The 13,165-nt window shown below is 36.8% G+C and overlaps 1 pseudogene; it reads left to right on the top strand.

Moving 5' to 3' along the window:
* The first annotated feature begins 1,375 nt into the window (after positions 1 to 1,375).
* LOC109111187 lies at positions 1,376 to 9,314 on the top strand (annotated as a pseudogene).
* The last annotated feature ends 3,851 nt before the right edge of the window (positions 9,315 to 13,165 follow it).

Here is a 13,165-nt window from a genome sequence, read left to right as displayed (position 1 = left end):
AAAATATTTGTATTATATGACAAAACACATTTTTGTTATATCTGCTATAATATGCTAAGAATGGTAATATTTGTTTTCTTTCCACAGTTTGTACCATCCCCCCAGAGCCTGTAGCAATTAAAGAGAATAACACCGCTGACACAGTCGTTGTCCATATTAACACAACACAAAAAGGATGTAACGCTGAATCTCACAGAGAATCCTGGGAAATGCCTTCAGTCTGAGAGGTTCAGAACTGATAGCAAAGAAAAGGCCTGGACTTTGAAGTATGTTTATTTCATGACTTCCCATTTTCTTGTGCCAATTTGAGTAACAAGAAAATCCAGCTAAAACCAGCTTCAGATGTTAGTTATGTTTACATGGTTTCTAGCTGGTCATTCATGGTCAGTATCTGATCCAAGATGATTTAGTTAATCAGCCGCACTACCAGACATAGGACCTGGTTTAAACATGGTGGTAGACCAAACTGGACCGGCAACATACCAGCTACCATCTTCCAAATACCAGCTTGACCATCTTAAACTGATTTGACTTTGGTTTAACTTGACTTGGTTTAACACTGGACTAGTTATGAAAATTCACAACGAAAGCTCACAAAAGTTAATCCTAACTTCAGGTGATATTAAACTGTTTTCCAGACACTTTCAGGTCCTGAAGAACTAACTGTCCAGATCCGATGTAATAAAACTGGCTACAGAAGTGTAAGTTTCTCAGAACTACAATTACAATTATGGATTCCATGCAGATGAATGCAAAAGCAAAAAAGTAAATAAAATATGAACCCATATGTGTCAAAAATAAATGTTAAAGTTTTTAATTGACAAAATAATGTAAATACTGCACAGGATGAAGATAATCAATCAATCACAATATATAATTTTCAATGATGAACTACATCTGTGGTTGCTGCATTAGGACACCTGAGGGAACCTGAGAGAAATTGACTTCATATATTCACTAAAATTCCATCTTATTAAACCTGAAACCATCTGATTAAAATAAATTGAAAGAATGACTCAGAACAGGCTAGACTGGTGTGAGATAAGCTCTAGAATTTATCATTTGTTTGGAGAGCCCACTTGATAATGTTATCTAATGTAATGACATCCAATGACACCAGTCTGTTTGGTGATCACTTTTATATCAAGGATTAATAGTAGGTTTTTTTTTTTTTTTTTTTCATTTTTGCCCATTTCATATTCATTTGTACATTTTATCTACAGATCACTCTGACTGTGATTGTTCGTGTTGTGAATATCAATGACAACCCCCTCCATCATTTGACAAGAGCGAATATACACTTAACCTAAATGAGGTGAGACCATATTGTTTATTCAGCATTTTGTTATTCAGCATTAATTGTTGATACAGGTACATGCTCTTCTTGGCAAAATCACGATTACACAGTACATAGTAAGTGAAGTCAGACAACTTGCACTCAATCATTTTTATATATCTACTATCCAAAGTGAGGATGCTGCCATTCTAGTCCATTCTAATGCCAATAGTCTAATGTTGCATTTTGTGTGTATTGCACAGCTTACACCATTAATAGCAGCATTGCCCTGATTGAAAGTCAATAGATGATGATTCTGAGGTTCTGTATTATTCTATGGAACCAACTGTGGTGAGTAATCAATTCCTTTTCTCTAATGAGAAGATAATTTCAGTTACTTTAGGAATTGTTTACCCCAAAATAAGTCAGTCATCATTCTCTCATCCTCCTGTTATTCCAAACCCATATGAGCTTGTTCTGTAGACCACAACAAGAGAAGATGAGCAGAAAGTTCAAGTTGTTTTTTTTTCCCCATACAATTAAACTACCAGGGGCCAGAGGCTGGGAAAACTCCAAAAAGGAAAAAAAAAATAATTGTAAAAAACATCATAAACATGACAACTGTGCTGTCTGAAGTCATGCGCTAGCTTTTTGTAAAGATCTGACTGAAAATTAATGGGATAGTTCACCCAGAAATAAAAACACAGTCATCAGTTTCTTACCCTCACGTTGTTCCAAACCCATAATATTTTGTGCATCTTCAAAAAGACAAACTAAAATAATTGTAATGAAATCTGAGAAGTTCCTGTCCTTGCATTGAAAGGTATTTATCCAAAACATAATCCATATGAATTTAATTGTTAGTTCATGTCTTTTGAATAGTCACAGTCCCTTTTTATGATGAACATATAAGGTGAATAATTTAGGCTTTTACTCATATATAAACATTAATCAACACACATAGAACACATCAAATATGACAAATGCAAGCTCAAACAAGCATGCTTGCAAGCTGCAACCTTGTCTCGTCAGAAGTCTTGGATTAAACCACTCAATTCACATGGATAAAATCGATATTAACTTTTTGAAGCATCAATGTTTTAAGTGAATGGACTTTCAATAAAATGACTGAAATCCAATAAACTGTGAGAATTTAGAGTTACTGGTTTGAAAAAAATATGAGTAAATGACATTGTTTGCATATTTGCTTGAACTATTCCTTTAATATAAACATTTCTTTACAGAATAGGTACTTCAGACTCGAGACCATGTACATACCAAGTATCCTTGTGAACAAGATTTTAGATTACGATGTCATCCAACAGGTGAAACTGATCTTGTATGTGCAGGTATGTAAAAATGTTTCATTTGAATGTGATCATTTCAGAAATTCTCTCCTGATCTCACGTAAAAAACAAACAATTCTTGACTCTAACAGGATACTCTACCTCCATCACAACCGGGTGAACTCTCTTTCACAGCTTCAGCAACCATCATCGTCAATATTATAGACATTGATAACCGTCCTCCCTGGTTTCAACCATGTACAAGAGTAAGCAGTGGTAATGCCAAACTCTGCCTGAGCCTGGGCTACAAGGGCAGGGTGAACCTAACAGAGAAACAAGTACATTTTCATTCATATTATGACCATGGAAATAGTTCACCCCAAAATTTAATTTTGCTGAATATTTGCTTACCCTTAGGCCATCCAAGATGCAGATGAGTTTTTGTTTTTTTTGTCAGAACAGATTAGAAGAAATTTAGCAGTACATCACTTGCTAACCAGTGGATCCTCTGTAGTGAATGGGGTGCCATCAGAAAAGAAAGTCCAAGCAGCTGATAAAAAAAAGTAATCAACGAACTCCAGTTCATCAATTCACATTTTTGTGAAGTGAAAAGCTGCATGTTTATCAAAAATCACACATTTTTTTTACAACATTACAACATTTTTGTCATTGCTTTGGGCTAAAATATGAGCTTTGGGCTTTGGTCCTCTATCTCCAGTTTGAATCAGGGGAGAAATATGCAAATAATATGGCCATACTGTAAGAGACAGTTTACAGTTAAAACACTCCCTAATGATGGATTTGATTCTTATGACTAACACAGACAGCTTTTTTGCTTCACAATATATTAACTGATGGGCTGAAGTCTTGTGGGTCATTGTTATGTTTTTTATCAGCTGTTTGAACTCTCATTCTGACGGCACCCATTCACTGCACCCATTCCAACGGTAAGCAAGTGACATAATGCTTAATATCTCCAAATCTGTTCTCATGAAACAAACAAACTAATTTAAGTCTTGGATGGCCTGAGGGTCTAAGAAAATTTTAAGCAAATTTTAATGTTGTGGTGAACTATTCTTTTAATAAATGCAATGGTGTGTTTTGAAATTATACATACTAAATTGATGTTTCCAGGATGGAGCCTTGCAATTTCAGCCAGGACCAGTGTATGCCAGAGATGGAGATAAAAGCAGAAATGAAGAGATAAGCTATAAAATTGTTCGAGGTATTAAAGCATTTTTCCTCACATAACTGTTGCTCCTACACACTCAATGTTCAACATGAACGGCACAATCATTTCTGTAATTACCTAGGAAATGACGACACCATATTTCAGATTGATGAGAAATCTGGAAACATATCCATGCTGAAACCAGCAGATATAGCTGGCCCAATATCACTCTTAGTTTTGGTGAGTTTCTTGTGCATATTTATGAAGAGTTTTGTGACATATGAATCCTCATGATATCTGGTTGGACCTGAGAGCAAATACAATTTTACACTGCTTAATTTTGATAATAATATCAATCGACCTTCTGTCCTTCCCAGGCTTCACAGGTATTAAATAGAGATCAGTTTGCCACCACTTCAGTGACTATTGATGTAATGAAAAAGAGCAGAAATGCTCCAAGGTTTGAGAAGGACCGATATGAAGGGTATGTTTACAGTACTTCAGGGCCTGAAAACATGGTCCTAAGGGACAGGATATCCAACAGACCCATCAGAGTCAGAGCAAGGGATGAAGATTTTGCGAGTGTAAGTTTTAAAACTTCATTTAATTCCATCAGTTAGTGATTTAATTTTAAATTACAGTATATGCAGACATTGTAGTTTTGATTTACCCATGTGACCCTAGAGCAACATCCTTTTTGTTTTTGGAAAGGTTTTTAGGTTTAGGGTTGATGTTAGGACTGGGGTTGGGGCTTAAGCAACATTCATACCAATTTATCACTCCCCTCTAATTTTAAAGCTAGTTAGTGGTTAGATTTGGGGATAATATTTGTTTGAGAGAATTTTTTTTTTTTTTTTTTTTTTTTTCAGGACCAACAAAGAGATTGATCAAAGATCAATAAGAGATTGCCAATTTCTCCCTTTATTTTTCAGGGAATCAATCCTGACGTAAGATATGAAGTGCAATATAGCAGCTATGTTAATATCACAACAGATGGGTTTATACTTTTGAAGGGAAAGCTGTTCGGACTGATTCCTTTGCTGTGCAGGCAAGTAAGGTTCAAAAAACACATTGTTTTCCATAAAATGTACATTATTGTTTCTCCTCTGTGCCCACCCTTTCTGAAACGCGTCGATTTTTTACAAAGCTTATCGCTCTGAAAAAGCGAGGTGTATGCTGATTGGCCAGCTATCCAGTGCATGGTGATTGGCCGATTGCCTCGAGCATGTGACGGAAATGTTACGACCCTTAACATACTATGCCATCTCCCAGACCAGCAGCAGCACGAGACTCAGTCCAGCTGCTCTGCTCGTGCACATCCCATCATCAGTTCTCTTTTAGCAGTGTAGTGTTAGGAGTAAGTGAATAACTTGGGATATTGGTTTATTTCGCATCAGAGGGAGTGTAAGGCATGTTTATAAACTGAATAACTTAAGTAATTTGTGGATTAGTGCGTACTGGAGACTCATACCATTTCAAACGATTCAGTTCGATTTGGTGAACTGATTTGACTGGTTCACTAAGAAGATCCGGTTAAATAGAACGATTCGTTCGCGATCACTAGACAAAAAAAAAACAATAAAACACATTACAAAACGAGGCATTTGCTGCATCCAGTGGGGACATAATTACTGATTATAATGACTTATACTGTCTTTTTACGCATTGCGTTGCGTATCATGGCTGCGTAAACATAAAACCATGTCTGCTTTTGTGATCTTAGGAAACAACAAGCCTACTCTACTGCTCAAAACTTGTGTTTGAATCATCAGCATTTATATTTAAATATAAAAAAAAAAAACATACAGGCTGTGAGTCAGAAGCGCCAGACTGTCTTTGCAAAGTTTAAACTGCCAAACTTTTATAGAAACAGCCACTTGTGCCACAGACGCATTGCAGGATACTGGTTCAGGGAAACAGTCCTCATCCTCCATAAAATGCACTGCACACATCTGAATATTTGGGTTGGACTGTTCTGGAACAGTGTTGTAAATACAACTTAACCACTGATTTCTAGTTGTGTCCTCTTTTGGCACACCCAAACAAAGTAGTTTCGCTTTCACAACGAAACACACACAGCGACTCCACAACATGGCAGTGGCGGCAACAGAGTTACGCCTTCTTTCTTTGTGTGAACAATTGAGCAGCGTTATGCAAATCTTCCCACATCGTGACGTAGACATGTGGGGGCATGTTAGAATGAGCCGTTTTTAGGAGGGTGTGGCTGACTCTTAACTTTTTAATAAGGAATATCTCTTTGGATTTGAGACTTTAGTCTTTGCAACTTTGCAGATCTTCTTTATGCACCAAGAGCTTGTAACACGCCAAAAGAGAAAGGAAAAATCATATGACCCCCTTTAAAATAAAGATGAAGGGGGATTTTGGATCTATGAGATTTGAATGAAGGCAGAGCTACACAACAACAATCCTGTTGTTCTTTGCAGCCACAGCATTTACCAAAGCTTTTATAACTTATTTTATCCTGTCACATCAGTTTTTTTTTTTTTTTTTAGTTATTAGTTTGTGTTTGTTTTTTATACATGTCTCACTTTATATGGGCATCTTATTACACTTTAAAAAATGGTACACAACTTTCTTTTAAACAATTATCAATCAAAAATTTACAGTACATTTCACAAATAATTACAAAGAAACAGCAAAGTAACACTGAATTAAACATTACATTTCTAAGTGGAGAGAGACTGAAATAGTGAAAAATAGTGAAATTTTTCCTGTATGGGTAGGTTTAAGGGTGGGTTAATAGGTAAAGATAATTTTAGTGTAACTACAGAAATTAATTACAGATACAGTTTTTTGCATGTTGGTATTGAAATAATTAAAAGTACAATGTAAGTATGTACACAGTAAGTGCATTGCATCAAATGATTAGTTTAAAGTTTGTATATAGCAGTAAAAAAATGCATAATATAAAGTAGGTCCAAGAGACTTTGTTACTGAAGACACTGCTGTCAGTCTTAAGGCTAAAATCTTCAAAACCTAAGTCTGAATTTGAAAATTCAGTCACACTTTATATTAGCCTTCACTATTAGATGTCAACATTCAATTCAACTCCATTCTTGTTGTTCTGAAAAATTCCCACATCTACTGCTAACTGGGTATGGTTAGGTTAGGAATAAGGGTTAGGGTTAAGATTATAGGGGTTAGTGTTCTTTTTGGGTAAAGTTTGCGTTATGGTTAGGGGTAATGCTAACAGCGTAACTACAAATATTAATTTAAGTACTTCATAAAGTGTGACTGAAAATTATTTCTTTTGTCATCAGCTGCGGGCAGTGGATGTGTCTACTGGTGAGGCAGGAACAACTACTCTCTCTGTGATTGTAGTACCATGTAAGTTATACTACAAATAAATAGTTTCCTATACAGTTTAACCCAGGGGTGTCCAATTCTGCTTCTGCATGGTCACTTTCCTGCAGAGTTTTAGCTACAACCAGCTCCAACACACTGGCCTGGAGGTTTCTAGTGATCCTGAAGAACTTGGTGAGCTGGTTCAAGTGTGATTAGCTGGGGCTAGAGTTCAACTTTGCTGGAAGATGGCATTTTAGGAACAGGATTTTAAACACCCCTTGATTAAGTGTTAAAGGATTAGTTCACTTTCAGAATAAAAATTTCCTGATAATTTACTCACACCCATGCCATCCAAGATGTTAATTTATTTCTTTTCTCAGTCAAAAAGAAATTAAGGTTTTTGAGGAAAAACATTCCAGGCCTTTTCTCCATATAGTAAGTTTGGGAGCCAATGGGTGGAAGGTCCAAACTGCAGTTTCAATGCAGCTTCGAGGGGCTCTACATGATCCCAGCTGAGGAATAAGGGTTTTATCTAGCTAAATTATCTGTTAAATAAATAAATAAATACATTTTAAATTGATATACTTTTTAACCACAAATTTGGGCTCATAAAAAGCAGAGTTGTTGAGAACCAGTGTTGTGACACTCCCATAGACCAGAGATGTAGGCGGAAGTACCGACCAGTGTTTACAAAGCGAACATGCAAAGAAAATCAAATGCCCTTTAAAAAAAAGGGCCGATCATTTCACAAGATAAGACCCTTATTCCTCGGCTGGAAACGTGTAGAGCCCTTTGAAGCTGCATTGAAACTGCAATTTGACCTTCAGCCCGTTGAGTCCCATTGAAGTCCATTATATGGGAAAATCCTGGAATGTTTTCCTCAAAACCTTAATTTCTTTTCGACTGAAAGAAGAAAGAAAGAGATGAGCATCTTGGATGACATGGGAGTGAGTAAATTATCAGGAGATTTGTATTCTGGTAAGTAAACTAATCCTTTAAGGTTCTAATATTTTTTCTGCATGTTGCCTGTCTAATTTTCTATTTACATCTGCCATCTCAGCAGTGGGGGACCAGTCGCCCGACGAGGGGTACCGTGCAGGAGACATGGCTTTGCTGGGCTTTGTAATGGCTGCGTTACTGGTGCTCTGCCTCATTGTGATTGGCTATCTGATATCCCGTGTCAAGAAGGGGAATCCTGATGCATTCAAGTCTGAGGTCAGCATCTTCTCATCAAAGCTCAGTGAGTCCAGCTCTGAGTGTCCACTTTGTAAAAGAAATGACGCTTAAGATAAAGTTTCATAAGAACGCCGTAATCATGTACTACAGCAGGTAAAAAATACAGCACATGAAATTGTGAGATTCACCCTCTGCCCTCATTCAGTGTTTAGGGCCATGCTTGAAGTTTACTCAGCATCCTAACAGGCCAAGTCCAAGAGATAGCATGCAGTTCACCAATGATGGTTTCTTGAATGAAGGGGACACAGGGAGATCCAGATCCAGGCGAGCTGAACTGAGAGAAAGGAGACTGGATTCAGTTCAAGCAGCGAGGGTGCGAGTGATACCTCGCGAGAGAGACAGAGGCACTGCAGCTCCTGTGGACTCCAGACGCATACCAACCATTCTCACCATAGTCCTGCCGTCCAAACCAGAGGAAAGGTGAATAAGCATAAAGTAAAATCCATTCTGGCTAAAGAGAGGAGGAAGGATGATGGTCACAAGACCTGTTGGTTCAAGGAGAGCGAGGATTCTTCCGATATCGAGGTGGAGATCATCCCTGACACTATAGGGCTTAAGCCAGAAGAGGACATGGAGAAAGTCGAAGGGGATTTTGCGTCCCCTCCACCAGAAGACAGTGAGATGGAACTGGGGGAGTTGACAATGCTGAATTTGCAGGACTTGAGTAGCAGAGAAATGGCAATTTCTGATAGTAGAGAAGGACTGAACACAGAAAGAAGAGATCAGTGAGGATCTCAGAAGCTCTTGCCCAGTAAAACTAGAGCTCTTTGCTCATCAGAGACTGGATTCGGTTTTATTTATTTTTTATTTTTCTCTAGTTCAGTTTTGGCTGAAATAATTTATATTTGTGAAAATAAAACCAGGTTCTGTTCAGACATAATTAATGGCAAAATACTGACACATTTATTCATATTGGTGGTAAGTTGTGAATACATTATGATATGCATTTTTCCATTGTGTGATATGCATGCTAAATTAATATGCAAACATGTGTTGATGAAATGTCTATAATTTCAGAAAACAATGCTTAGAATTTAATGTTGGCTTTTATGCATTATTTAATTGTCTGCTGTGTCTATGAATAATACATTGCGAAATAGAGTATTTTGTATAATAATGTAAATTATGTGGTAAACATCTAGAATAAAGCAAATTTGAAAGTAGCATCAAACCCTAATGTGGTGCCTGTTTAATATATACATATATATATATATATATATATATATATATATATATATATACACACACACATACATACATACATACGTGAGACTCACTCATAAGTGTGTGCAGTTGGGTGTGAGTACAGGTATATAGCATTATTTTCCATAATGTAATGATAAAAATTAAACTTTCATATATTTTAGATTCATTGCACACCAACTGAAATATTTCAGGTCTTTTATTGTTTTAATACTGATGATTTTGGCATACAGCTCATGAAAACCCAAAATTCCTATCTCAAAAAATTAGCATATCATGAAAAGGTTCTCTAAACGAGCTATTAACCTAATCATCTGAATCAACTAATTAACTCTAAACACCTGCAAAAGATTCCTGAGGCTTTTAAAAAACTCCCAGCCTGGTTCATTACTCAAAACCGCAATCATGGGTAAGACTGCCGACCTGACTGCTGTCCAGAAGGCCATCATTGACACCCTCAAGCGAGAGGGTAAGACACAGAAAGAAATTTCTGAAGGAATAGGCTGTTCCCAGAGTGCTGTATCAAGGCACCTCAGTGGGAAGTCTGTGGGAAGGAAAAAGTGTGGCAAAAAAACGCTGCACAACGAGAAGAGGTGACCGGACCCTGAGGAAGATTGTGGAGAAGGACCGATTCCAGACCTTGGGGGACCTGCGGAAGCAGTGGACTGAGTCTGGAGTAGAAACATCCAGAGCCACCGTGCACAGGCGTGTGCAGGAAATGGGCTACAGGTGCCGCATTCCCCACAGAGAAGCAGCACTGGACTGTTGCTCAGTGGTCCAAAGTACTTTTTTCGGATGAAAGCAATTTTGCATTTCATTCAGAAATCAAGGTGCCAGAGTCTGGAGGAAGACTGGGGAGAAGGAAATGCCAAAATGCCTGAAGTCCAGTGTCAAGTACCCACAGTCAGTGATGGTCTGGGGTGCCATGTCAGCTGCTGGTGTTGGTCCACTGTGTTTTATCAAGGGCAGGGTCAATGCAGCTAGCTATCAGGAGATTTTGGAGCACTTTATGCTTCCATCTGCTGAAAAGCTTTATGGAGATGAAGATTTCGTTTTTCAGCACGACCTGGCACCTGCTCACAGTGCCAAAACCACTGGTAAATGGTTTACTGACCATGGTATTACTGTGCTCAATTGGCCTGCCAACTCTCCTGACCTGAACCCCATAGAGAATCTGTGGGATATTGTGAAGAGAAAGTTGAGAGACGCAAGACCCAACACTCTGGATGAGCTTAAGGCCGCTATCGAAGCATCCTGGGCCTCCATAACACCTCAGCAGTGCCACAGGCTGATTGCCTCCATGCCACGCCGCATTGAAGCAGTCATTTCTGCAAAAGGATTCCTGACCAAGTATTGAGTGCATAACTGAACATAATTATTTGAAGGTTGACTTTTTTTGTATTAAAAAACACTTTTCTTTTTTTGGTCGGATGAAATATGGCTAATTTTTTTGAGATAGGAATTTTGGGTTTTCATGAGCTGTATGCCAAAATCATCAGTATTAAAACAATAAAAGACCTGAAATATTTCAGTTGGTGTGCAATGAATCTAAAATATATGAATGTTTTTATTTTATCATTACATTATGGAAAATATGAACTTTTATTACAATATGCTAATTTTTGAGAAGGACCTGTATATATATATATATATATATATAATATATATATATATATATATATATATATATATATATATATATATATATATAAAAGACATAACCAAATCATTTTAACAGAGCTATATTTATAGCCCTTTATCAATTTCACAAAGGCTTTTTGATTTATGGAGGATGTTATCTCTGGGTTGTTATGCAAATGACTGGTTGCATCATTATGTTGTCCCTTTCTGGAAATTTTGTAAAATACCAACTTAAGGCTCTTCACTGATAGGTAAGACAGGTTTTCATATGAGAAATGTCAGACTAAGATTCAAAACCTGACCAACCAAAAAATGCATTTGCAGTTATACACTTACAATGAAAGTGTTTTGGTCTAGAAAACAACAGTTGCCTAAGTGCTTTCATTTTGAAAGAACCTTCAACAGGCAGTTGTTGTCCATGCATTAAATGTGGCACAGACCAATACCCACCACTTGAGGGCTGCATTGGCATGAGTCCTGACTGTATCGTATTTTTAGTAAAAGGCCTTTTAGTGTGATTGCATCAATGTCCACCTTTAGGTCCTGGTACGTATAGAAATTGAGGAATTAGTTTTTATATTATTAATAAAATTTCAAGATTAACATGTATCTTTTATAATACTTACAGTTCTTTTATAATACTTACAGGACTGAAGCAACTTAGGTTTACTTGATTTTCCATATTTATTTATTTTTTTTTGAGAAAATGTTTAAAAGAACGTTACAAGGTTAAAAAGTGCTCTAAATTCATATATATTTAGATTTATTAATTTAACAGATGGTTTTATTAAAGTGACAAGTAACAGATACAACAAAGCACTTCATCCTAAAGTGGCAATGACGAGAAGTGCTTATAAGTTTCAGACAATGCAGTACAGGCTAGAACCATAGACTGTAAAAAAGACAGTGAAAGCATAATGGATTTGAAAAAAAGATGTGCTTTTAACAATTTCTGACTCGCTTCTGGGTAGGACTGGGAATGTCATTTAACCAGCCAGTAAGAGTGAACATGACATTTCTTGAGAGTGATCTTGTGCCTTTCCATTTGCTACCAAACAAAGGCCTGCCTAATTGTCAAGCTATTAGTAGACACTGCAGTATTTGTGCTTAAAATGTGATAAGAAAGAAAAATATAATTTTACAAGTTAAACATGCAAATCTGTGAAATTCATTAACCTGAAGAAAGAACTAACTATATATTAACCTCAGTAGTTGAAAGTCCATATCATTTTGCCAATGAGCCATATAGGCTACTAGCTATTTTAAAATAGTTAGAGACCACAGAATTGAGAAGTCTAAGACAGCAGACACTTCACTTGCAAAATTTAAATTTTTCTTAGCATCACTAGTCTGCAGTTTTATAGTATGGATTTTTTTTTTTATTTTTTTTTTTTTTTTTTTGCATATGTGAATGTTTGTAGAATTACCAGTTATACACTACAATTTGCACATAATGCGGGTTTTGTGACATTTGTAAGTCATGACAACATGACCTGATCCTAGCCATCGAGAGCTCTATTTGTTCATATTCTACCAGCATATCTGCAAGGTATTTTAGGCCATTACGGTAGCATTTTGTATGAGCTCAAACTGTCAAATAGTATTTTTGGGACGGATAGTAAGAAGTCCATTATTAATCTACCCTTCTGGTGATGAATGCATGAAAAAGCATATCTGGGCCATGTTTGGACACAAAGGATCTAATTTGCGCTACGTTTTTCAGATGGTAGTATAGACTGATTTTTAGTTAGGCCTATTGCTGTTACGTGACTCCTTCAGATTCCAGAATGATATCAAGGTGCATTTACCTTTTATAATTCTTCTGTGTTGCCAAAACAATCACCTCTCTCTTGTCTTTATTTCAGTAAAGAACACTTTGGCACATTCAGCTGTTTATTTCATTTAAGGCACTTGCACAAGGTGTCTACCTGAAGGGCCCTTCCACGTGTTAAAATTAATCCATAATCGAGATTTAAATCTGAGTTTAAAGTTATGGTGCAAAAGGATTCAATTTAATCTTAAATATAGGCCTAACTTAAATCCAGA

Source organism: Cyprinus carpio, chromosome B7 (genome assembly GCF_018340385.1).
Source record: "Cyprinus carpio isolate SPL01 chromosome B7, ASM1834038v1, whole genome shotgun sequence".
NCBI lineage: Eukaryota > Metazoa > Chordata > Actinopteri > Cypriniformes > Cyprinidae > Cyprinus > Cyprinus carpio.
Note: the sequence above shows the minus strand (reverse complement) of the source record. Positions and strands in the feature narration are given on the sequence as shown.